The sequence below is a fragment of the Chiloscyllium punctatum genome, unplaced genomic scaffold (genome assembly GCF_047496795.1).
Source record: "Chiloscyllium punctatum isolate Juve2018m unplaced genomic scaffold, sChiPun1.3 scaffold_151, whole genome shotgun sequence".
NCBI lineage: Eukaryota > Metazoa > Chordata > Chondrichthyes > Orectolobiformes > Hemiscylliidae > Chiloscyllium > Chiloscyllium punctatum.
Genome location: NW_027309885.1, coordinates 317,746 through 345,414, shown reverse-complemented (window position 1 = coordinate 345,414; position 27,669 = coordinate 317,746). Strand labels below are relative to the sequence as shown.

The window sequence follows — 27,669 nt, the reverse complement described above, 5'->3', positions numbered from 1 at the left end:
TTCCATTGTGGGATAGTTGACCTGAAAACAACAATATTGTTACAGTGGATTAAATTAAACAATACATTAAATTAAAATGTGGATCACGTTAGAAACACAAACAAATTATTCTGCAATTATTATAAGGCTAATGAATTCAAAATAAATGCTGTAATCTGAACAAATAAATCAATTCAATATTTTAAAAACACTTTGCTCTGATGTTGATTAGACGTTCATTATGCTCAGTAAACTGAAAACTGAAATATAGTCGCGAGATTGATGGACTGGGAACAATAAATGAGCCATTCAGTTATTATTGAAAATAATTTATTTTTGATGAAAAATGCAGACAATACAATTCAAAAGTTATTGTGTTTATTGAACTAAACAAGTGATATAGGTAACTTCATTTCTCGCAAAAAATACAGTAATGCATTTCATTCAATTCAATTAATTGTAGAAACATGTATTTTTAATTTATGTGATTTTATCCTGATCAATGTTGAAACATTAGTACCTGAATTTGGAAGAAAATTATTGGTAAAGAAAGTGAATATCTGAGTGACCACAAGATACAGTCAATGACATTTGATAGAAAATCAATTTGCATGATTTTGTGATTATTGAACATTAATAAGTAATGTTGTAATAAACATTAAAACAAAATCAACAGTTCCAAAGCAGCTGTTTGTTGTAACAAATTGAACATAAAAACACTTCTGCAGGGCACATGATCTGAAAAAGCAAAAAATCTCTTGACGTGATATTTCGGCTAAAAGATACTTTCCTTTTTTTTTAAAAAAAGGGGTACAACTTTCAAGAATTCAAAAGTTATTGTGTTTGTTGACCTGAACAAGAGATGTAGGTAACTTCATTTCTCACAAAAGAAAGTGGAATGGGAACTTTAAAATTTTTTTTAGCAAGAAACACAATGTAGCTTTTAGTGTAATCATTTAAATTAAAATGCATGTTCGTATGGAATTGAAATATAATCAAAGCAAATGAAACAGGATTAAAATAAACATCAACACGAATTCCATTATTGAACTAAAAATCAACTAGCATTGCACTATTACAATAAAAATCAGCATTTGCTATGATTGCAAAACTGTACAGTGCAATGTGTTTACACAAGTCAATGTATGGAAACATGATACTACACTTTGGGATGAATGTACTGGATTGAACTATTATTAAATATTGGATATAAGCAACAATTAGTCTGAAAAACAGTTAATGTCAAACATTAAATTGGTTAGAAATCTGATTTTACTGTGCAACTGTGTAAAGTGTAGACATGAACAGTAATTATTAGGGTAGAATAGCAATCTGACATGACTTAAGGTTTCATATTAATTCCATGATTACTTTGTGTTTTCACATCAAGAAGAGATAACATATTTACTATGAATGCTTGGTTGTTTCATTGGTTGGTTTGTGGATGTTTTAACCTGGATAGAATGACTACATTTTTCATTGTAAGAAATAACATATTAAACTAAAATGGGAATCTCACGATGCTTGTCATAAAGATTTAACTGAATTACCGTCTGGTTAATGGAGTGACAATGAATTTACAATTAATTTTAGTACTCTGGCAAATTAAATGATTCGATATTTTAAAATTATTTTGCTCTAATGTTGATTAGACTTTTTATTGAGATCAGAGACATGAAGATTAAATTGCTTTTTTGGTAGATTGACAAAAAACATATTAGACATTCAGTGATTATTAATTATCATTGTTTTGTCATTCATAATTCTCAGTTATTCAAGAATTTCTTGCTTTACATTTCTTCCCAAAAAGAATAATTTCATGGAATTTTTCATATCATCAATATTTACAAATTTGAGTCAGAGTTGGGAAGAGAATAAATAGATAAGGAATGTGGGTATCACAGCAAAAAATAGGCAACAGTATTTGTCGCACAATTATTTTCAAAATTTCTCTGAAAAAATGTATAATCGGTTATGCGCAAATGCTTGCAGCTACAAATACAGTGAGCCATAATTACACTTTTGCTGTGATGAATAGTCGAGAAACCTATCACAAACATTAGTAATATTCAGGAATTTCTTCATCTCAATAAATGTCAGTATTAGCTTGCTCATCTATTAATGATGAAGGGTGATTATTGGTCAGAGAAAGATGTGTGTAAATTATAAGAAGGTGCCTATTGCATATCTTTGGATGGGGTGTTACGGTGATGTTTGTTGTGGTTATTCATCCTGGGAAAAATAAGATTATTACAAAGAGATATTCAGTGAACAGTGATTAGGTGACCTTGAAGACCATCGTTTGGTTTTATGTGCAGTGATTAAGAGTAATTTGATTTCAGTAGCATTGGGCTATTTTGCATGATTTGGCAAATGATTAATAATCTTGTGACAAAATTTTGAGGATGATCATGAGCTGTATTCGATCCATCCAGTGGGTTGGTACAAACATCCTTCACTGTTTTCCTTCCCATGAGAGGCGTGCTATGCTCAGGAACTGGCTGGAAGCCAAGATGCCAGAAAATCTGGTTCAACCTCTCGAATACACAACTCTCAGGCTGGTTGTCACTGGATGCCCGGAACTTTTGTGACCTCTTTTCTGGAGCTGAATGATGCTGGCTCTGTTTGATTTCATTTGAGCAGGTTTCTTTTCGATCAGATTTCTGTGGCTGTCGGTGAATTTCAAACATTCAATTTCGGGCCACAGGTCACTTGACCTCAGTCAATAATTAAAATAGAGTTCACTTATTGTGACAGCGATGTGATAATTAACGGTGGCGTTTTAACAAATGAAATGATTAAACATTTTCCAGCAGTTTACACAGACATTAATTAGATATTCATTAAGATATGTAAACTGAGAAGTATAATCTAGTTGCAGGATTACTGAATTGTAAGAAAGATTTAGTTACTGTGTTTTCTAGAAGGAATTGTTTAATCATTCAAATAGGTCAGCTCTTCCTGAATTCTACGTACCTTTATTTGTAGCGAACACTCATCTAGGACTCATTTGATTTGTCTTTTAAACTGTGTTTCAAGATTTCAACGGGACATTGACATTGATCTGAGCTGAGAAGTAGGAGATTGAGTTCAACCTGGAAAAGTGTGAAGAGATTCATTTTAGAATTTTGAATTTGAATGCAGACTATTGAATGAAATGTAGGATTTTTGGCAGTGTGGAGGAACAGAGGGATCTTGGAGTCCATGTCCATAGATCCCTCATAGAGGAGGTTTACCAGGATCCTGCCTGAAGTAGAGGGCACGTCTTCTGATGAAAGGTTGAAGGAGCTAGGGCTTTTCTCATTGGAGCAAAGAAGGATGAGAGGCAACTTGACAGACAGGCTTAGATAGAGTGATGAGAGGCTTAGATCGAGTGAACAACCAGAGACTCTTTTTCCCAGGTGGAAATGACTATCATAAGAGGGCATAATTTCAAGGTGAATGGAGGCATGCTTAGTGGAGATGTCAGAGGTAGGTTCCTATTACAGAGTGATGAGTGTGCGGAATGTACTCCCAGCAGTGGTAGTAGAGTCAGATACAGTAAGTGTATCTAAGTAACTCATGGCTACATAAATGAATGATAGCAAAATGAAGGGAATATATGTTAGTTTGATCTTAGAAGAGGATAAAAGGTTAGCACATGGACCAAATGTCCTGTACTGTGTTGTACTGTTCGATGTTCTATGTACTGAACTGAACAGTTATTACATATTAGCAACAAATAGATTTTCAAAGCTCTATTAGCGAACATTAGAATAATGATAAATCTCACCTTGCTATTTGACTGAGCTATGTGTGGACATAAACAGGAATTATTGCAGGGAAAAGTAATTAAGGTTTCCAAAATTAATAAATTTGAAGTTACCGAGGTCATTCAAATGGCGGCCTTTGTGGGGAGCCGCAGAAAATGGGGGAGATACTAAATGAGTATTTTGCATCAGTATTTAATGTGGAAAAGGATATGGAAAGGATATAGACTGTCGGGAAATAGATGGTGATATCTTGCACAATGTCCAGATAACAGAGAAGGAAACCCTGGATGTCTTGAAATGGGTAAAGGTGGATAAATCCCCAGGACCTGATCAGGTATACCCGAGAACTCTGCGGGAAACTAGAGAAGTGATTGTTGGGCCTCTTGCTGAGATATTTGTATCATCGATAGTCACAGGTGAGGCGCCGGAAGACTGGACTTTGGCTAATGTGGTGCCAACGTTAGGGCAAGAAGGGCAGTAAGGACAAGCCAGGGAACAATAGACCAGTGAGCCTGACCTCGGTGGTGGGCAAGTTGTTGGAGCAAATCCTGAGAGACCAGACGTACATGTGTTTGGAAAGCCAAGCACTGATTATGGATAGTCATCATGGCTTTGTGCGTGGGAAATCATATCTCACAAACTTGCTTGAGTTTTTTGAGGAAGTAACAAAGAGGTTTGATTTTGGCAGAGCAGTAGATGCGATTTATATGGACTTCAGTAAGGCGTTCTTCCCATAGGAAACTAATTAGTAAGGTTAGATCTCACGGAATATGGGGAGAACTAGCCATTTGGATACAGAACTGGCTCAAAGGTAGAAGACAGAGGGTGGTGGTGGAGGGTTGTTTTTCAGACTGGATGTCTGTGACCAGTGGAGTGCCACAAGGATCGGTGATGGTTCCTCTACATTTTGACATTTATATAAATGACTTGGATGCGAGCATAAGAGGTATAGTTAGTAAGTTTGCAGATGACACCAAAATTGGAGGTGCACTGGAGAGCCAAGAGGGCTACCTCACATTACAACAGGATCTGGACCAGATGGACCAATGGGCTGAGAAGTAGCAGATGGAGTTTAATTCAGTTAAATGCGAGGTGCTGCATTTTGGGAAAACAAATCTTAGCAGGACTTATACAATTCGTGGTAAGGTCCTTGGGAGTGTTGCTGAACAAAGAGACCTTGGAGTGCAGGTTCATAGCTCCTTGAAAGTGAAGTCGCAGGTAGATAGGATAGTGAAGGCGGCGTTTGGTATGCTTTCCTTTATTGGTCAGCGTATTGAGTACAGAAGTCAGAAGGTCATGTTTTGGGCTGTACAGGACAGTGGTTAGGCCACTGTTGGAATATTTCGTGCAATTCTGGCCTCCTACCTACCGGTAAGAAGTTGTGAAACTTGAAAGGGTTCAGAAAAGACTTACAAGGATGTTGCCAGGGTTGGAGGATTTGAACTACAGGGAAAGGCTGAACAGTCTGGGGCTGTTTTCCCTGGAGCATTGGAGGCTGAGGCGTGACCATATAGAGATTTACAAAATGTTGAGGGGCATGGATAGGGTAAGTAGGCAAAGTCTTTTCTCTGGGGTCGGGGAGTCTAGAACTAAAGATGGTAGGTTTAGGTTGAGATGGGAAGATATAAAAGAGACTTACAGGGCAACTTTTTCACACAGAGGGTCGTAAGTGCATAGAATGAGCTGCCAGAGGAAGTGGTGAAGGCTGGTACAATTGCAACATTTAAGAGGCATTTGGATTGGTATATGAATAGGAAGAATTTGGAGGGATTTGGTGGGATTAGATGGCGTTGGGAAATGTGGTCGGCATGGATGGGTTGGAGTGAAGGGTCTGTTTCCATGTTGTATGCCTCTATGACTCGATGACTCTTAATGAGAAAAAAGTCAGATTTTTACAACGAGTGTTGTATCAGAAATCATTGATTCTTTTGTATGTGTGATGATCTGAAAGAAAATGGATTTTTATATTACTGTATTAGTACAAGCGAACACGAGATTATTTTCAAATATGAAATTCACTGTAATTGTTAGCCAGAATAAGTTAAAGCTTTGTGTAATTATTGTAATGCTGATGACTTAATAATTGTTGTTAGAATTCTGAAAAAAGAAAATGTTATACTATTTGTCCTAAGAGTCAATAAATTAAATTGATATATGAACCACAATATACCTGTTAGCAAAACTAATTTAAATTATTATGCAGTTATTGTCAAGGCAATGACTTGATAATTAGTGCTAGTATCTAAACAAATAAATTGATTCAATATTTTGAAAGCATTTTGCTCTGAAATTGATTGGATATTTATTAAGATCGGAAAACGGAGGGAATAAAATGCAATAGCTCGCTTGATTGGATTGAAGAAGAAAATGAGACAGTCCATGTCAGTGTCGGTTACCACAGCACAGTCCTTTTGGAGACAGGTCCCACCTGCAGATAGAGCTGAGCGATGCAGCAACCAACAGATCAGATCTAAACTCTACATTCATTCCACATCCAGTCGAGAATGGTGGTGGAGAATTGAACAACTCACCGGAAAAGGAGGTTCTACAAATATTCCCATCATCAATGATGGAAGAGCTGAACACATCAGTGCAAAAGATTAGGCTGAAGCATTCTGGGAGCTAAATATCCAAGAATGCACATCCAAATGAAAAGGCAGGCAGGTGGGCAGAGAGGCTGGGGTTAGTGAACAGTAAGAAATGGAATTAAGTCAAGAGCAATAAATGACATTGGCTCAGATGATGTAGAATCTGTGTGGGTGGAGATGAGGAACCGCAAAGGTTAAAAAAAATATAATGGGAGTTATCTGCAGAGCTCGAAACAATAGTCAGGATTTGGGCATAAGTTACATGAGGAGATAGGAAAAGCATGTAAGGAAGGTAAGTTTACAGTGATCTGGGGGATTTCAATATGCAGGGGGACTGGGAAAATCAGGATGATAGTGGATTGCAAGAAAATGAATTTGTGGAATCTCTACAACATGGCTTTTTGAAGAAGGTTGCAGTGGAGCCCACTAGGGAACAGGCAATTCTGGATTTAGTGTTGTGCAATGAGGCAGACTTGATAAGGTAGGTTAACGTGAATGAACACTGAGGAGGCAGGGACCATAATATGATAGAATTTGCGCGGCAGTTTGAGAGGGAGAAGATGGAATCAGATGTAACTGTATTCCAGCTGAATAAAGGCAGCTACAGAGACATGAGGGAGAAGCTGGAGAGAATTGACTGAGAGAGGAGTCAAGCAGAAAAGAGAGTGGAACAGTGATGGCTAGGGTTTCTGGGAGTAATCAGGATGACACAGTAAAAATTCATCCCGAGGAAAAAGCAGCATGGATCAGGGAGGGTGAGGCAACTATGGCTGACTCGGGAAGTCAGGGAAAGCATACAAGCAACATATCACATGGCAAAGGGTAGTGGGATGTCAGTGAAATGGGAAGCCAAAAAAGAACAATGGAGAACAATGAAGAAAAAACATAAGGAGAAAGAAGATAAAGCATGAGAGAAAGCTAGTCAGTAATATTAAAAACATGATTGCCAGAGTTTCTTTAGTTACATAAAGTTCAAAAGAGAGGCGAAAATGGACATTGTGCTGCTGGAAATTGAGGCTGGAAGAATAGTAATGGGGAACAAAGAAATGGATAAGGAACTGAATAAGTACTTTGCATCAGTCTTCATGGTGGAAGACACAAATACTATCCCAAAACTTCAGGGACAGTCGGGGTGGCGGGGGTGGGGGTGGGGCGGGTGGCGGTGGAACAGAGATGAGTGTGGAATATAAATCACGAACAGATCAGGCTTGGTCTTATTGAATGGTGGAGCAGGCTCGAGGGGTCGAATGGTCACCTTCTTCTTCTTTCTCACATGATCCCAGGACTGAGAGCTTTGTTTAAAATTCATTCACTAGATGTAGGTGCCACTGGCTAGGGAAAAATGTATTACCCAGAGAGCATTTAAGATTCACCAAGGAGAAAATGGTAAAAAATTGAAAAATTTGAAAATAGATCTATTACCTGGACAGATGGACCACGCCCCAGAAGGTGATAGCTGAAGGGATAGTGGAGGCTTTAATTGTGAGCTTTCCGGTATCACTGGAGTCAGGGACTGTCCCAGAGGACAGGAACATTGCTAATATAACCCCCAACCACAAGAAGGGAGTAAGGAAAAAGAAGGGAAATAACTGGCTATTAATCCTGGCCTCAGTCATTGGTAAATTGTTGGTACTATTTTGTCAGTAATATTTAACGAACTGGTTATTTCAATTATAATGCAATCTCTACAAAAAGACCAAATATTTTTTTGACGACAACAAATTTTCAAACAACTTCTCTCAATCTATCTCTCCTTCCTTTTCATTAGACAACGTAGGGAGGCATGGAAACACGACAGTGATGTAAGCTATACGTAATACGGTGAGACAGGAAAGCTAGTATGGATCATTTTGATTCTTGAAACCCACCCAGTGAAGCAACACATTCACTGCATAATAAACATTAGACAACATTTCAACCCCACTCATACCGGCATGACAGAAATAAAATGTGGGTTGGTTGGACAGGCTGGTTTTGTTTCAGTTGGAGTGAGGGGTGACATGACTGAAGTATATAAGATTAGATTACTTACAGTGTGGAAACAGGCCCTTTGGCCCAACAAGTCCACACTGACCCGCCGAAGCGCAATCCACCCATACCCCTAACCTAACACTACGGGCAATTTAGCATGGCCAATTCACCTGACCTGCACATCTTTGGACTGTGGGAGGAAACCGGAGCACCCGGAGCAAACCCACGCAGACACGGGGAGAATGTGCAAACTCCACACAGTCAGTCGCCTGAGGCGGGAACTGAACCCGGGTCTCCGGCGCTGTGAGGCAGCAGTGCTAACCACTGTGCCACCGTGCCGCCCAATAAGATCCTGCATGGTTTGATAAGGTGGATGTGGAAAGGATATTTCCTCTTGTGGGTCATTTCTGAACTAGAGGGAACTGCTTTAAAATTGGCTTCACCCTTTCAGGACATAGATAATGAAATTTGTTTCCTCTCAGAAGGCTGTGCAACTTTGGAACTCTGCCCCAGAAGGTGGATTCACTGAGTATTTTTAAGACACCGGTTGATAGATTCGTGTTAAGGGGCATTGGGGCAAGATGGTATAAAAATCACGAACAGATCAGGCTTGGTCTTCTGAATGGTGGAGCAGGCTCGAGGGGCATAATGGTCACCTTCTGCTTCTTTCTCACATGATCCCAGGACTGAGAGCTTTGTTTAAAATTCATTCACTGCATGTAGGCGCCACTGGCTAGGGCAACATTTATTACCCAGAGAGCAGTAAAGAGTCAACAATATTGCTGTGGGTCAGGAGTCACATGTAGGCCAGACCAGGTAAGGATGGTAGATTCCTTCCCTGAAGGACATCAGTGACACAGATGGGTTTTTCCTGAAAATCAATAATAGTTTCATGGTCATCAACAGACCCATAATTTTAGATGATTATTAAATTCAAGGTCCACATTTGCTGTAATGCGATTTGAATCAGGGTCCCCAGAATATTCGCTGGGTCTCTGGATTAACAGTTCAGCAATGATAACACGAGGCTGTTACCGAGCGACAAAGGGACAGTTTTACGGGTGGAAACCAAAACCTTGATCAAACTGGATTAAATAAAGGAGTGCTGATAGAATGGAGGAGAGTTGAAGGGATTGGGGGAAGAGAATTACCAAGTTTAGGTTCAAAGCAGCTGAAACTAAAGCCACCAACAGGGAGGAGATGAAAACAAGAAACTCTCATGCAGCTGGAATTGGATAAGTGCAGCTCCCTCAGGGAGGTGTGGTACTACACTGGGAGGACAGGGTGAAGGCATGGGTAGGTTTAAAAGCAGTGAACCAAATTTTAAAATCATATTTCTGAACATAATGTAGATGAGGTTAAAATGGAGGTAGATGTCTTACGTGACTTGCTTTAAGGACACAGACAGTAAAATCTGAGGTGACCATGAGTATGTGGAGGTAAATGGGGAGACAAGCTGGGACTGTATTGGAGTAGTCACTGTGAGAGGGAACAAATGCTGGATGGAGGGTTTCAGCAGCTGATGGACTGATGCTCAGGTGAGCCATCGGAAACTGAGCAAGTGACCACCATCTAATAGGACAGAGAAACTGATCCATCAGCCTGAAACTGACTGACCACGTGGCTGTCAGTGACTCCAACACAAGTGAATGGAAACATTGCTCAGAGCCTGATTCTGTAACATTCAACACAACCAGGAAATGGAAAGTGAATAATGAGCTGAAAACAAGGCCACTGCTCTGTTAGAGTCAAAATCATTCAACGTTCAGTTATTGAATATTACTGACTCTCAGAATATTCTAACCTGCAGAATCACAGTAAAAGGGGAAAGTAAACAACATTCTTGGCAAAGACAGAATGAACCAACTGCTTGTATAAAACTAGCTCAAAACAAAGGTGCTGAATCCTCCACAAACTGACAAACACAGGTATATGACAAACCTGTGTGTAGATAGTAGTAGATAGACAATGAAATTCTTCAGAAAAACACTTCCCTGCTTATGGTGCGTGGTAGAAATCATTCTCAGTGAGAACTGCCACTTATTTCCTTTGAAAAGAGTTTCTGTTTTCCTTCAGAAAAGCAGGTGTGTCGCGCACTTACAGACAAAGGAAACCTGATCTGAGACTCGCAGGTTAATTAAGCTATTAGTGACAGTCCATTGCACACAACAGGAGTTTAGACCACAACAGATTCTAGGGAAACCAACAATGAAATGAAAAAGGTGAATTAGTCTTAATAGTCATGCAGCCTCTCTCGATCAAATAATTCTAGTCAACTTCCAAACATTTTAAAACTATTAATACCAATGCATACATATTTATTTCCTTTCCTAAGTTTCCTCCAAAAAAAATATCTGACTATTCTCTTCAAAATATATTTTAAATGGTCAATTCATAATCACAATTCATTTCCAATTATTCTTAGAGCAAAACAACTTGCAATCTAAAATAGTTTTCATGTCAATAATGACACTGGAAACTTTGTTATGTAGTTTAACCATATTTCCAAATATTGTTTTGGTTCATTCTTGCAGTGAAGCTAAAATTAAAGTCTATGCATTTTCTCTGATATCCTTCCATTACTTTATTCCCTAATAACAATGCCCACGGTGTAATGGGTGACAAGCATTAAAATAAAATTGAATTTTCAATGCAAGAACTGGTACAAATAATCACATATTATTCAGTTCATTCATTGTCGTTGATTATCAGAGTTATATTCATTGTATGAGCACGTTAAATTCACTTGAATAATCACAGTACAATTCTCACCTTTATAGATATGTCAAAGTGAATGTCAAATTATTAATATTTCAAGTAAAACCAAATTCATATTTTGTTCTGTTTGAATCCAGGAATGACAGGATATGTTGAATTATTATGGGAAACAGGAACAAGTGAAGGTGGTGGTTCTCAGACGTGAGGTTTTAAAGCCAAAAGGCCAGGTGGTAGTTACAGTGGGGGGAGGTACCTAGTGCCCTGCTCTCCTCAGAAGGCAGTGAGGATGGTGACACTGACTGGAACGGGTTAGATGGTGAATCGCCCACGTATGAACAGAGGGACGGCAATGGGTGGGATGACCCACCGCCCTATAAGGTCCAGAAGGCCCTGTCTATGGCTCCACTGGGCGTCAAAGCTCAAACTTGGACAGACAGTAGGGAGCAACAAAGGGGAACTAACAGAAACCAAACCTGAACCGTTCACCCACTGAATGACAGATGTTGGTGAATGAAGACCCAGCCTGATAGGGAAATGGTAATAATGGGCCTTATTGGGACAATATGGATGAATTAGTAGAGGTACACAGTCTCACCGAAGATGATGTACGGACCCTCCCTCAGGCCAAGATGCCCTGACGTGTACAGCAGAATCTGTCCCTGCAATGAGAGGGTGAGGGTGAGAGTCGGTTCCCCCAATGCACAGCCGATCAGTGGCTCCAGGCATTTACAGATAGTACAGGGACACACTGGGGAGGGGACAGGCTGAATGGGCTGAAATAACTTTGGTGACTTAGGGACAAAAGGGTCATATTGAGGATCATACAGAAAGGAAGCCTGATGTGTGGAAGGGCCACAGGGGATTACCAAACCCCAAACTGTGATGATGAAATAGGTTTGATGTATTTAAAAGATGACATGGGACCCTATTTAACTGTAATTATAAACATGGGACTCCCAGTGGGAGATAATTCTAACCACATTCTGAATTGGGCCATGAGAGCTGAGGCAAACACAGAAACACAGGGGAATAGCTGCAGTACAGGGAGGGTAATCAGACCCACAATGTTACAAGGGAAGCAGGAAAGGGCACACAGACAAGGAATGTAGGCACAGAGAGGGAGACAGGTGTTCATATTGTGAGTGGCCTGTGTTCATGTAGGTATATGCATAGCCCATGAATATTCATTGATGCGCTGTTAAGGGGCCAACACTTTCATGATTCTAACACCGGAGCATCTTTGCCTTTTATGCCTCACCCTACAACTCAAATCCTCCAACCCGAACAACATCCTTGTAAGTCTTTTTTGAAATCTTTCATGTTTCACAGCACCCTTCTGATAGGAGGCAGGCCGGAATTGCACACAATATTCCAAAAATGGCCTAATGAATGTCCTGTACAGCAACATGACCTCCCACATCCGTTACTCAATGCTCAAACCAATAAAGGAAAATACACTGAACACCTTCTTCATCATCCTATCTGCCTGCAACTTGACTTGCAAGGACTATGAACCTGCAGTCCAAGGTCTCTTTGTTGCGCAAACGTCTTCAGGGCCTTGCCATTCAGTGTACAAGTCCTGGCCTGATTTGCTTTTCCAAAATGCAGCACATCACATTTACCTAAATTAAACCCCATCTGATCAATATCTTATTGTAATCTGAGGTAACCTTCTTCATTATCCACACCCCTCCAATTTTGTATGACCTGTAAACTCATTTACGATACCAAATTATTTAAATGAATGACGAAACAAATCCAGAAATAGACATCCATTTCTCGGAGTTTGAATGTGCTCTGTGTAAATCCTGCCCAATGAATCTGTACCAGAGAAAGGCTGCACATGCGCCTGGCTGCACCTTGCCCCCTACAAAACTGGTGGCTCCACATGTGTACAGAGAATTCTTGCCCCGAATAAAGATGGCGGCGCGCACTCATGCCTGCAGCCACACTGAGGCAATTCCCCGTTTACTGTAAACACGAGACTGGGACGTTCAAATTTGTGTTTTCCGACGTGCACATTTTGTTTGTAAAATCTCACCGCTCATACAGAATCGCTCTCACCTCCTGCGGTTCCACAGACAGCCTTGATGATTTTTGTGGGTACCTATTCTCTGCCTGGTTACTCGTTTGTCCTTAGTGTATTTGTACAATCACTCTGGATTCTCTTTAAGCCTATTTCCTGAAGCTATCTCATGTCCCCTTTTTGCCCTCCTGGTTTACCTCGAGTATACTCCTACTGCCCCTATACTCCTCTAGGGATTCACACAAACACAGCTCTCTGTACCTGCCATATGCCTCCTTCATTTTCTTGACCAGGCCCACAATATCTTTCGTCAGGCAGCATTCTTTACACCTACCAGCCTTGACCTTAACAGGAACATACTGTCTGTGCACTCTCATTGTCGCAGGCCTATGGAGGCAATGGCAGATGAGGAGACAGAAGCAATCATTGTCAGTAAAGAGGAAATGTTGGGAAAGATAACAGCCTAAAGGTAGATGGGTATCCAGGCTCTGATGGAATGCATCCCAGGGACTAAAGGAGATGGTGGGGGAGGGGGGGAGTAACAAATAGACCTCGTGATAATTTACTACCATTTGTTGGATTCTGGGATGGTTTTGACAGACTGGAAGCTGCAAATGTGGTGTTACTATTTTTCAAAGGACCCGTTAGCTTAACTTCTGTAGTGGGGAAAATGCTTGAATCTCTCAAGGAAGTAGTGGTGAGATATCTGGGTAGAAATTGTCTCATTGAGCAGACACAGCATGGATTCATGAAAGGCAGGTCACATTTAACGCATTTAATGGAATTATTTGAGGATACGACGAGTACGTTGGACAAGGTGGACTCTGTGGATGTGGTGTACATGGATTTCCAGAAGGTATCCGATAAGTTGCCAACAAAAGGCTGCTGAATAAGGTAAAAATGCATGGCATTGTGGGTAATGTATTATCATTGATACTGGATCGGTTAACCAACAAAAAATAAAGAATGGGAATAAACGGGTGTTTGGATTAATGTTGGCACGACAACTGTTTGCAATTTACACAAATGTTTTGGAGTTGAGGACCAAGTGTACGGTGTCAGAGTTCATATTTGATACAAAGATGAGGTAGAGCAATGTCTGCAGAGGCCTCTGTCAGTCTGCACAGGTTAAGTGAGTGGGTAAGGGTCTGGCAGATGGAGTTCAGTGTTGGGATATGTGAGGTCATCCATTTTGGTCGGACTAACAGCAAACTGATGATGAAATGGTGAAAACGTGCAGCATGCTGCTGTGCAGAGGGAGCTGGGTGTCCTTGTGCATGAATCACAGGAAGTTGGTTTGCAGGTGCAGCAGGTAATTATGGCAGTGAAGGGAATATTGTCCTTCATTGCTAGAGGGATGGTTATGATGCAGCTGTACAGGGTGCTGGAGAGGCCACACCTGGAGTACTGTGTACAGGTTTGGTCCCCTTGCATTAGCAAGGATGTACTGGCACTGGAGGGAGTACAGAGGAGGTTCACTAATTTGAGTTGGGAGTTGAGGGTTGGTGTATGTGGAGAGATTGAGAAAACTGGTTCTATAATCATTGTAATTTAGAAGAATGGGAGGTTGGAGAGGAAACAATAAAATTATGAAGGGAGTAGATAAGACAGAAGCAGGGAGGCTATTTCCACTGCGGGCGGGTCAAACTACAGAGCATTACCTCAAAATAAGGGGGAGCAGATTTAGGACTGAGTTCAGGAGGAGCTTCTTCAGCTAAAGGGTTGTGCATCTGTGGAATTCCCTGCCGAGTGCATCATTTGACGTTATCAACTTGAATGCCTTTAAGGCAAAATGTAGATTTGTGAACAGGAAAGGAATTAAGGGTTATGGTGAGAGATCGGGAATGTGGAGCTGAGGCCATGAAAAGATCAGCCCTGATCTTATTGAATGGCAGAGCAGGCTTAAGGGGCCAGATGAAAGTTCTTGCCTTGTGCCATCAAAATTGGCCTTTGTCCAATTCAGAACCTTAACTTTTAGATCTGGTATATTATTTTCTGTAACTATTTTAAAACTAGTAGAATCATCAGAGACTCCCAACAGTGTGGAAGCAGGTCATTCAGCCCATCACATTGATCTTGACCTGGAGAGCCTCCTAACCTTCCCCTGTAACATTGCATTTCCCAGGGCCAGCCAACCTACACATCCCTGAACACTATGGACAATTCAGCCTGGATAATCCACCAAACCTGTACATCCCTGAACACTGTGGGCAATTCAACCTGGACAATCCACCCAACCTGCACATCCCTGAACACTGTAGGCAATTCAGCCCGGACAATCCACCCAACCTGCACATCTTTGGACTGTGGGAGGAAACCAGAGCACCCGGACGAAATCCTTGCAGAAAATCCCAATAAGGTGATTATCCCTTTCTTATTTCCCAGTTCCACCTAAATAACTTCACTGGGCGTACTCCCAGGAATATCTTCCCTAAGCAAAATCATAATGCCATCCCAAATCAAAAATGCCACTCCCTCTCTTGTCCCCTTTCTAGTCTCCCTATAGCATCTATACCCTGGAACATTAAGCTGCCAGTCCTATCCATCCCTGAGTGGTGCCTCTGTAATTGCTATAATATCCCAGTGCCATGTTCAAAACCATACCCTGAGCTCATCTGCCTTCCCTGTCAGGACTCTTGCATTGAAGTAAATGCAGTGCAACTGCTCAGTCCGACTTCATTCAGCCCATTATATTAATACTGACCCTTGCCTGCCTTGACTATTTGACTTCTGAGCTCTACCAGCCTCAGACATACCACTTTTCTCAGCATCTTCTTGGGTTTACACCCACTCCCTCACTGGTTTAATGCCTCCCGAGTATCACCAGCAAGTCTCCCTGCCTAGATATTAGACACCTTCCAATTCAGGTACAAACCATTCTTCTTATGCAGGTCAACTCTACTCCAGAGGAGATCACAACGATCCAAAAAACGTGAATCCTTTTCCCCTGCACCAGCTCCTTAGCCACTCATTGAGCACCTCCTCCTCCTCCTCTGTAATATGAACATTTTTCAAGATGTCACCATTTATTTCCCCACATTCTATATCTCCCATGTACTTTTTCACAGTAAACACTAATGCAAAATACTTGTTTCCTATCTCGCCCATCGCCTGCAGCTCCACTCAATGGCTGCCTTGCTGATCTTTGAGGGTCTCTATTTTCTCCCTAGTTGGCCTTTTGTTCCTCATGTATTTACAAAAGCCCTTTGGATTATCCTTAACCCTATTCGCCAAAGCTATCTCACGTCCCCTTTTTTGCCTCCTGATTCCCCTCTTAATTATACTCCTACTGCCTTTATACACAAAAATTTTTTGGATTGGAATAAATGCAAAATATAACATCCTGACAAAACAAACGAGGGTAGGACTTACACTCAATAAAAGTAGGGCCTTGAGTAGTGATATGGGAACAAAGCGACCGAGGGCTTCAGGTCTTTGAAGTGTGTGTTACATGCAGACAGGCTGGTGAAGAAGGTGCTTAGCAAACTTACCTTCATTGTTCAGACCTCTGAGTCCAGGAGTTGGGACGTTATGTTGAGCATGTACAGGACATTGGAGAGGCCTCTTCTGGAATACTCTGTCCAGTTCTGGTTGTGCTGTTATAGGAAGGATATTATTAAAGTGGAGCAGGTTCAGAAGAGATTTACCAGCATGTTGCCATGAATAGAGGGATTGTGTTCGAAGGAGAGGCTGGATAGCCGGGGGTGGGGGGGGAATTCAAAACTCAGGTGCATTCATTTTGAGAAGAAATTAGAAAGATTTGGGAAAAGACATTAGGGTTTTAAAAACAAATTATACGTGTGAAATGAACTTCCAGAGGAAGTGGTAGCTGTGAATACAATCACAATATTTAAATGACTTTCACATAAGTACATAAATAGGAAATATTTGGATGGATGTGGACTAAGCGGAGGCTAGTACAATTAGTTCAGTTTGGAATTATGGTCGGCATGGACTGGTTGGACCACAGGGCCTGTTTCCTTGCTGGATAACAATATGATTCTAATCCTCACTAACTCTAAATTCCTCCATCCTCAACTCTCCCGATCACTGTCACTTCATCCAGCCTCACAACTCTTCCTTATTTATATAATTCCTCACCAGCCACAGAACGCTCCCTATCTCATGTCCTCCAGTTTCTCAGATCTCTGCGATATGTGCCTTTCTTTAGTTCCAGCCTTGAGGATGCCCTCATTCACTCCGATTGGTTGGAGGACAAACTGGTACAACCTGGTCCTCCAGTACTGCTCTCTGTCCCCTATTGACCTGCGCTGACATCAATCATTCGGGGCCCATTGTGAGGTGAGTGGTGGGATCCTCCCTCTCTCTGCCCTGGGATGAGCTTCAATATTCACAGTCAATGGGGCAGTATCACAGAGCACAGGGGCTGGGGCTATTCAGCCCATTTGGGATGTACCCTCTCCCTCTGGAGATGCTGCAAATCTGTCCCAATTCTCTTCCCATTTGCCCATAGACCCCCAAATCTTCCCTTAAAAAGTAAAATTCCAAATCTGTTTATGAATAACTGCTGAGTCTGTGTCCAGCTGCCATTCAGACTTTTCCAGATACTCAGAACTTACTGAATAAAAAAAGTTCACATATTCACATTATTTGCCAATTACCTGAAAATAGTTACTAAAATTGTGACATTGTTAACAATTCCCCTCTCTCTCTCTGCAGATTAGATATCCTAGAAACAAATTTGCACATGGTCAAAATCATTGCTTAACCTTCTCAGCTCAAAGGACAATTATCTGTGCTTCTGCTAGCTCTCCACAAAAGAGGAACACATCTTATTTTCATTTATTAGTGTCATAGAGATGTACAGCACAGAAACAGACCTTTGGTCCAATTGGTCCATGACAACGAGGAATCCTCAACAAATGGAGCCCCATTTGCCAGCTATTGGTCCGTATTATTGGAAACTCTTCCTATTCATGTACCCAATCGGATGCCTTTCAAATGTTGTAATTGTATCAGCCTCCACTACTTCATCTGGCAGCTCATTCCACACATACACCACACACAGCTTGAAAACTTTGCCCCTTGGATCCGTTTTTAATCTTTGCCCTCTCAACGTAAACCAATGTGATCTTGTTTTGAACCCACCTAACTGGGGGGAAAAGACTCTGGCTGTTCACCTTATCCATGCCCTTCATGATTTTATAAATCTCCATGAAGTCACCTCTCAGTCTTTGACTCTCCAGGGAAATTAACCCTGGCCTATTCAGCCTCTCCCTGTAGCCCAAATCCTCCAACCCTAGCAAAGTCTTTGTAAATCTTGTCTGAACTCTTTCAAGATTCACAACATCCTTTCCAGAACAGGGAATTTCGAACTTTAAACATAATTCCTGAAATGGCTTAATCAATGTCCTGTTCAACCACAATTTGACGTCCCAGCTTCTGTACTCAATGCATTGACCAATAAATATAAGCATACCAAAGACCACCTTCACTAGTCTGCCTACCTGCGACTCTACTTTCAAGGAACAATGAACTTGCATTCCATGGTCTCTATGTTCAGCAACATTCCCACGGACTTTACCATTAAGTGTACAAGTCCTGCTCTGATTTGTCTTTCCAAAATCCAACAGCTTACATTTGTCTAAATTGAACCCAGTCTGCCATTCCTTGCTCCAATGTCCCATCTGGTCAAGATACTGTTGCATTCTGAACTAACCTTCTTCATTGTCCACTACACCTCCAATTTTGGTGTCTTCTGTAAACCCACTGACCATATCTCATATATTCACATCCAAGTCATTTATTTAAGGACCCAATATCCATTCCAGCAGGACAATGCTGCTCACAGGCCTCCAGTCCACAAAGCAACCCTCCATCACCACCCTCTGCCTCCTACCTTCAAGCCAGTTTTGTATCCAAATGGCTAGTTCTCCCAACATTTCATGTTATCTAACCTTGCTAACCAGTCTGCTTTGTGGAACATGGTTCAGTGTCAATATAGACAACGTCCAGAGTCTGCCTTCATCAATCACCTTTGTCACATCTTCAAAATAACTCAATCAAGTTAGAGAGAGGAAGAATTTCCCACACACTAAGCCATGTTAACTAGCCCTAATCAATCCTCGTCTTTCCAAATACATGTAAATCCTGTCCCTCAGAATCCCTTCCAACAACTTACCTACCACTGACATTAGGTTGACTGTTCTCTTGTTCCCTGGCCTTTCCTTACCACCTTTTTTAAATAATGGCACCCATCTTCCAGCACCTCACCTGTCACAAACAATGATATAAATACCTCAGGGAGGGGCACTGCCAAAACCTTCCTAGCTTTCCACAAATTTCTGGGATACACCTGATCAGGTCCCAGGGATTTATCCACCTTGCTACTGTTTAAGACATCCAGTACTTCCTCCTCTGTAACATAGACACTTTTCAAGTTATCACTACTTATTTCTCCAAACTCTGTAGAATAGAAGAGCATAGTATTTCTCCCACATCCTGTTGTTCCATAGATGGCCTTGTTGATCTTTAAGGGGTCCTATTGTCTGTCTGGTTATTATTTTATGCTTAAAGTATTTGTAGAATCTCTTTGGATTCTCCTTAAACTATGTCCTAGAGATATTTCAAGTCCCCTTTTTGCTCTCCTGATTACCCTCGAGTATATTCCTGTAAAAACGTGATCTTGTACTCCCAATACCTCCGCCTCTGCCATATCTGCTCCCAGAAGAAGCAATTCCACTCCAGGACATCCCAGAAAGGTTTCCTCTTTCAAGGACCGCGTTTCTCACCCACTTGATCAACAATGCACTCCAACGCATATCCTCCACTTCCTGTACCTCTGCCTTCCCCCCACACCTCCAACCACAATAAGAATATAATCCCCCGGTCCTCACCTGCCACCCACTAATCTCCATTAACCTCTGCTATGTCTGCTACCTACAGTCAGACCCCACCACCAGGGATATATCTCCCTCCCCAGCCCTTTCTATCTTCTGCAGAGACCATGGGATCTTTGGTGCTGATGTGCTGCCCCACGGATACTTCAGTCTCTCACCCTGCCAAATGGCCTAGTGAGATTATCATTAGATGGATAATCCAGACACCCAGATAACGTTCTGAGGCCCAGGGTTTGGATCAGGTCACGGCAGACAGTGGAATGTGAGTTCAATAAAAATTTGGAATTAAGAATCTATTAAAGACCACGAATCCATTGTTGATTATTGCGAAAAAAACCCTCATCAGATTCGCTAACATCCTTCAGGGAAGGAATCTGCCATCCTTACCTGGTCTGGCCTACATGTGACTCCAGACCCACAGCAATGTAGTTGACTCTTTACTGCCCTTTGGGCCCAGTCAGTGATACCCTCATCCTGTGAATGAATAACAAAGAAGGTCAAGTCTTGTCCACAACTATACTATTCTTACAGATAAGTGATCTCTTAGTAAATTTGCTTCTCAACTTCCTGCTGAGTATTGGGGAAGTTGGGGGGCGGTCAATAGTACCATCCCAATAAGGAGATCATCCCTTTCTTATTTCTCAGTTCTGCCTGGATGTACTCCCAGGAATACCCTCTTGAAGCCCAGCTGTAATGTTATCCCTTATCAAAAATACCTCTCCCCCTGCTCTGTTGCCCCCTTTCTATCTTTGCTATAGCATCTATACACTGGAACATTAAGCTGCTGGTCCTATCCATCATTAAGTCATGCCTCTGTAATTGCTATAATATTCCAGTGCGATGTTCAAAACCATACCCTGAGCTCCTCTGCCCGACCTATCGGGCCTCCTGCATTGAAATAAATGCAGTGTAACTGCTCATTCTGTGCCTTGCCCTTGTCTGCCTTGACTGTTTGACGTCTGAACTGTACCAGCGTCAGACTGAGCTCTTCCCTCACTCTCTCTCTGGGTTTACCCACATTCCTTAACTGATTTAATGCCTCCTGAATAGCACTAGCCACTGTTCCCTTCCAGTGCAGGTACAATCCATCCTTCTGATGGAGGGCAATTCTACCCCACAAGAGATTCCAATGATCCAATAATGTGAACTCTTCTATTCCTATGTCATTGATACTAGTAAACAACAGCCTCCCCTCAAAATGGCTATTCTCCCCTTTAAGAATATTCTGCTCCCTCTCTGAGAAATCCTTATACAGAAATTACACATTCGAATAATAAACCTTACACTCATCAGGTCATCATAAAAGGATTACATGACACATTGAAGGTTTGGGGAGACCTTTTGAGAGAATGCGATGATTCAAAGGAGAATTTTTAAGCAGCAAATGGGATTGGTCTGGAACACAATACTCACACACACAATGCGAATATCCAGATCCTGATATACTGAGTAATTCAATTAGAGTTTAGCAGAATATTTACTGAGATTACCAACTGAATGTCCACCAATAATATCCCGTAATACAAGTTTATAAAATCTGTCACTATCAGTTTAAGTTAGAAACTCACACCATCCCCTCCTTGTGGCCCAGGATTACTGTACATATTACCCTAGAGGACATCAGCAGTCAACTCAGAGGGAAATCTGTGGGTTTCTAGGAGATTCCAACCTGAGATCTCATGTGACTGAACACAGCAGTTCTTTGACACATTGGAGAAAATGATCCAAGCGTCAGTGAGATATGGGGAACAAGAATTACTTTCTTTTCTTTCATTCCGTGCTGCCGCTCTGCCTCATCAATAAGGCATGGGTGTGAAAGGCTAATGCCTAACGATGGGCAAGTTGTCTCCATCCTGACCAATGGGTAGGAAGATCCTCTCAATCACTCCAAAGCGTATCCCTAAAAAGACAGCAACTCTGTCTGCTTCCCACTGCCCAGTGCTCCCAGTAAATGTTTGGAAGAATGGGAAGGGGGGATATCTCCTAGAAAAGGCATAACTGTAAAGGTCTTAGAGGATTATGAAAAAAGAAAGATGCACAGGAGAAGGGGGCAACAAGTTGCCAGATGGGGTGTAACTTGGGAAAAATGGGAAATTGCTCATTTTGGAGGAGATAATAAAAGAACAAAGTACTATTTAAATGTTGGAAACTGTAGAAAGCTGCACCACAAAGGGACCAGGGGTAATTGTTCAGGAAACACAGAAAGCTACCACACAGTTACAACAGGGAATCAGGAAGGGGAATCGAATGTTTTGTTTCAAAGGTTTTAAGTATTAGAGTTTGGGGTCTCTACCTGAGAGTAACGTGTGGAAGTGCTGGTGAGACCACCATATCTGCAGTAATGAGAGCAGTTTTGGTCCCTTTAGATAAGGAAATGTGTCACTTTATTGGAGGCAATTCAGGGAAGATTCAATGAGACGATCCCTGGTTTGGAGGGATTATCTTTTAGATAAAGGCTGAAAAGTTTGGAACTCTACTCACTGGATTTTGGAGAAAGAGAGGTGATCTCATTGAGATAGATGGGATTCTTAAGGGGTTTGACAGGATAAATACTGAGAGGATGTGTCTGAGGGTAAATACTGAGAGGGGGGTCTGAAACCAGATTCTGAGTCACGGAATCAAGGATTCTGTTTTGGATTCAAGTTTAAGGCAACACAGACATGGGTAAGGGGTTTCAGTAGCAATGGAGCTGGGGTGAGGTGGAGAAAAGCAACGTTTAAGAGATTGGAGTTCCTGGTGTTGTGATTGCGTGGATGTCTGATCAGAAGGTCACCTTGGGGTCAGATATAACAGCAATGTTGTGAAGAGTGTCATTCTGCTTCAGAGAGTTCCCAGTGGGAGGGAGGGGCTCAGCAGAAAGGTAAAGGTAAGGCAATGGGTTTAACCGTGACAATGTTTCATTGGAGGAAACTGCAGCTAATCGAGTAGTAGGAGTGTGGTAAACAGTTTGATAACTGAGGAACAGTGGAGTAATGGAGAGGGATGATGGGGAGGGAGTGCTGGGCATCGTCAGTGTACATGTCAAACCTAACACAGTGTTTTTGGATGATATCACCTCCTGGCACTATGTACGTGAGATACAGGAGAGACCAAGGATAGATCGTTGAGGGACACCAAATGCAAGGAATTCAGAAAGGAAAAGGAGAGTAGAGATGGAGCAGGATTTTCCAACAACAGTGAGGTCAAATATCAGTTTTTCACAGAATGGGAGAGAAGGACATAACCAAAAAAAGACCAACAGACAGAACAAGGAACAATATCCATGAATTGGCAGGGGGGGGGGGGGGGTAGTGATGAGGCAGCAGTGGAGGAAAGAGTTGGAAAGTGAGTTTAGCGAGATTCGGGTAAAGGGTCAAGGTGAGCTCTGATAAGGCTTGAAAAGACACTGGAGAAAGATGTAGGTTTAGGACAAAACCAGGAACACCACGTGAGGCAGTTTGGCTCAGCAGGCTAGTGGGAGGGAGAGAAGGAGCAGATCGGATTATCTCAGTCTTAGTGACAGAGAAACTCCATGTGCTCCTCACTCGTTGTTGGAGGGGAGGATGGAGGAGACAGGATGATGGGCAGTGTTTTACAAAGAAACAAAACCAGGGTTAGTGATATTTAAAATGAATCAACAAACCTGATGTATTTAGCTTTTACCTAGAATTTTAAAACAAACGGCTGAAGTCCTGGTTCGAATCCCATCTTGGCAGATGGTGGAATCTGAATTCAAGAAAAAAAAACAACGTATTAGGAATCTGCTGATCTCCATGAAACCATTGTCAATGGCGAAACAAATCCTGCCAACCTGACAGCGGCCCAGCCAGCTACTCACTGTATTAATCCCTTCAAAGTCTCAACACAGGAATGAAACTGGATGGACCAGTTGGCAACTAACACGGCACCAGAAATTACAACCACAGAATCAGCTCTCTCGATGGTGCAACGTCCTCCTCACTAACATATGGTTTTTGGTGCCAAAATGTGCAGAGCTGTCTCACAGACTAGTCAAGGAACAGCCTGACATAGTCATACCCACGGAATCATCCCTTACAAACAATAACCAGACACCACCATCACCATCCCTAGATATCGAGAGTGTGGTGCTAGAAAAGCACAACAATCAGGTAGCATCCGAGCAGGAGAATCGACGTTTCTAGCCTAAGCCCTTCATCAGCCTGACCTGCTGTGCTTTTCCAGCACCAAACGCTTGACTCTGATCTCCAGCATCTGCAGTCTTCACTTTCTCCTGAAATCTCTGGATATGTCCTGTCCCACCGGCAGGACAGACCAGGTAGAGATGGTGGCACAGTGGTGTACAGACAGGGAGGATTTGACCTGGGAGTACACAGCATTGGCTCCGGAGACTCATGGCTCCTGCTGATTACCACGTACCGTCCTCCCTTGGCTGATGAATCACTCCTCCTTCATGTTGAATAACATTTGGAGGAAGCACTGAGGCAATAAAATGGTGTCAAATGTACTCTGGGTACAGGATTTCAATGTCCACAATCGAGACTAGCTCTATAATAGAATTACTGACTGAGCTGGCCAGCTCCTAAAGGACATAGCTGCTCAACTGAGTCTGCAGCGGGTGGTGAGGGAACCAACAAGAGGGAAAAACATACTTGATCTCATTGTTATGAATTGACCAGCTGCGGATCCATCTGTCCATGACAGTATCAGTACGAGCGACCATCACACATTCCTTTTGGAGACAAAGTCTTGCCTTAAAGTTGAGAAAAACCTCCATTGTGTTGAGTGACACTATCACCATTCTAAATGGGACAGACTTTGAAGAGAAGTAGGATCTCAAACTGGGTATCTGTGAGGCACTGTGGGACATCAACAGCAGCAGAACTGTACTCCAGCACAATCTGTAATCTCATGGGTTTGTAAATCCTGCTCTCACCCATCACAATGGACAGGAAAGGAGGGCATGCCATGAGCAGCACCAGGCAGACTTAAAAATGAAGTGCCAACCTGGTGAAGCTATCAAACAGAACTACCTGCATATCAAACAGCATCAGCAGCAAGCAACAGAGCTAAGTGATCCTACATCCAGTGGAACAGATCGGAGCTCTGCAGTTCTGCCACACCCAGTTGTGAATGGTGATGGACAATTAAACAACTCACTGCAGGAAGCATCACAGATATCCCCACCCTTACTGATGGAGGGGCCTCACACCCCATGCACCAGATAAGATGACAGCATTTGCAGCAATCTGCAGCCAGAAGTGCAAAGTGGGATGATCCATCTCAGCCTTCTCCAGTGGTTTCCAACATCACAGATGTGAGTTTTAAAGCAGTTCAGTTGAGTTTGAATAACATCAAGAAATGGTTAAGTCGTGCAAAGGCTATGGGCCCTGCCAATATTCTGGCAATAATACTGATGGCTTGTGCTCCAGAACTTGCCACCCACCAATCCAAGTACCGCTCCAGCACTGGCATCTACCGACAATGTGGAACATTGCCCAGGGATGTTCAACACAAAAACACAGGGCAACCCAACCCAGGCAATTTCCATCTATCAGTGCACACTCGATCAGCAGTAAAGTGATGGAAGGTGTTATAAACATGGCTATCAAGCAGCAACTGCTCAGCAACAGTCAGCTGAGCGACCCTCATTTTAGGCTCCACCAGGGCCAGTCAGCTTCCGATTGTGTTACCACCCTGATTCACAACCTGACAACCAGCTGAATCCCAGAGGTGAGGTGAGTGTGACAGCCCAGTCCCACTCCAAGACCACTATTTCTAGCTGATTCTACCCTTGTATCAGCTCATATACTTTCATCCACCTTGTGTTATCTCCAGACTTCATTTTCCAAACACACTCAGGGCCAGCTTGCCACATTCAACCTCCTCTGTAATCTCAAGTCTAAATCTCTGCTTGTTGATTCATCAAAAGGCTCCTAATTATACTCAACATACAGCCATAAAGATGTACAGCAAGGAAACAGACCCTTCGGTCCAACCCGTCCATGCTGACCAGATAACCCAACCCAATCTAGTCTCACCTGCCAGCACCTGGCCAATGTCCCTCAATTTAAAATTCTCACACTTGATTTAATTCCTGGCTGTAATAATCCTTAGCTCCCTGCACCACACACACTGAGGCCTCGACAATCCATTTTCTTCGAGACTCTCAACCATTTGTTAAGTCATTACTTCACCTGTGTGGCTGTTTCTACAGTTGCTGCAGCAGCTTGGTCTGAAATTCGCAGCCGAAACCTCTCAGGTCTGCTTTCCACCTTTGCGACATCCCTCAAAACCTGCTTTTTGGTAATGCTTTTGGTCACCTGACCTAATATCTCCATCTCTGGCCTTATGTCTAAAGTTCTCAATAGTATTTTTGAGAAATTATAAGCATGATAATAAAACTACAAACCGTTCTCGATTTTGACATTATCTTCAAATATTCACTGTTGCTGTAATGAATACTCTGTAATGTTTCTTACCACATTGTGGGAGCACCTTCACCACACAAACTGCAGCTGTACAAGAAAGTCAAACATCACCCTCTCCACAGGCAACAGGGATTTGGCATTAATCACTGGTATCTGTGGAAGGAGAAACACAGTTGATGTTTCAGGGAGTGCAAAACGGATTACAGGGAATGAAAATGGTGCAGAATTTGATCATCAGAAATGGAAGGAAAATACACTTGCTTGTTGGAAAAAAAGAATTCTTGACTGTCAAAAATATTCAAGAAAAAATTAATCTGATAATAGAGCAGTCCATGGTCAGGGGCTGGGCCGCAGTGAAAAACTCATTTACAAAGGGTCTATAAAAGTAATAATACAGGAGTAAACAGACCAGAAATACACCCATAGTTCGAGACTGAGGAAGCTAGATATTGACAAAGTGGTCATGAGGGAGCCCAGAGGTGAATCAGAGCAGTATTGGCTGCTGTGATCACAATGACTCTATAATAGAGAAAGGCTGCACATGCGCCTGGCTGCACCTTGCCCCCTACAAAGATGGCGGCTCCGCACGTGTCCAGTGAAACGTTGCCCCGAATAAAGATGGCGGCGCGCGCTCAGGCCTGCAGCCGCGCTGAGGCCATTCCTAATTTACTGCAAACACGGGACTAGGACGTTCAAATTTGTGTTTTCCGACGTGCACAATTTGTTTGTAAAACCTCTCCGCTCATAGCGACACAGTTTTTCTCCCGTTTCCCGATTTATTTCTTTCCTTACCGGATGCTTTCTCTCCATAACTTCCTGAGCATTCATTACAGCGACTCTGCGCCGTGCGCGAGGGTGATCACATGGTTGTTTAGTTCCGCCCTTCATTCACGTTGATTGGTTGGAGGACCAACAACTCCGACTCGGTCAACCAGCTCCGCCCACCGTCCTTTCATTGGTCCGGTGCTGACATCAATCACCCGGGGTCGCCTTTGTTGACGAAAGCATCAGCTAAAGCAGGACACACTGCGCATATGTTGGGTCATGTGATGGGAGAGTTTGCTGAGGGGAAGAATTTCCTTTGTGTGAGCTCTGCAGTAGATTTCCTTTATTAATGGAGGGAATTCCCTTCCTACTCATGACTGTATAGGTGTGATTGATTAATCAATGCCATCTGAACCAGTACATAAACACCCCATTTTCACATTCGGGATCTTTAGCTCATTGTATCACGCTCGTTTTGGAAACAAAAAAGCATGAAATGGAGCCTCAAGGAATCGGAGCAGGAGTAGGGCATTCATTCCCTTCAGCTTGTTCCCCCATTCTATCAGATCATGGCTTGGCCAACCCAGACCTCAACACCTCTTTTATGCTTGATCCGCATAG

General features: G+C 42.3%; 1 long non-coding RNA gene across 2 annotated transcripts; it reads right to left on the bottom strand.

Annotated features, from left to right (window-relative positions):
* Positions 1–1,520: 1,520 nt before the first annotated feature.
* Positions 1,521–26,431, bottom strand: LOC140471673 (uncharacterized). 2 transcript variants are annotated; one of them, XR_011957159.1, is made up of 7 exons: positions 26,335–26,431; positions 23,517–23,599; positions 20,282–20,368; positions 16,526–16,630; positions 15,910–16,027; positions 2,956–3,074; positions 1,521–2,648 (listed from the first exon to the last, which is right to left on the bottom strand). It is a non-coding gene; the product is annotated as an uncharacterized lncRNA (long non-coding RNA). The 2 variants fall into 2 exon arrangements; XR_011957158.1 differs by lacking the exon at positions 15,910–16,027 and having other exon boundaries at positions 26,335–26,416.
* Positions 26,432–27,669: the final 1,238 nt, after the last annotated feature.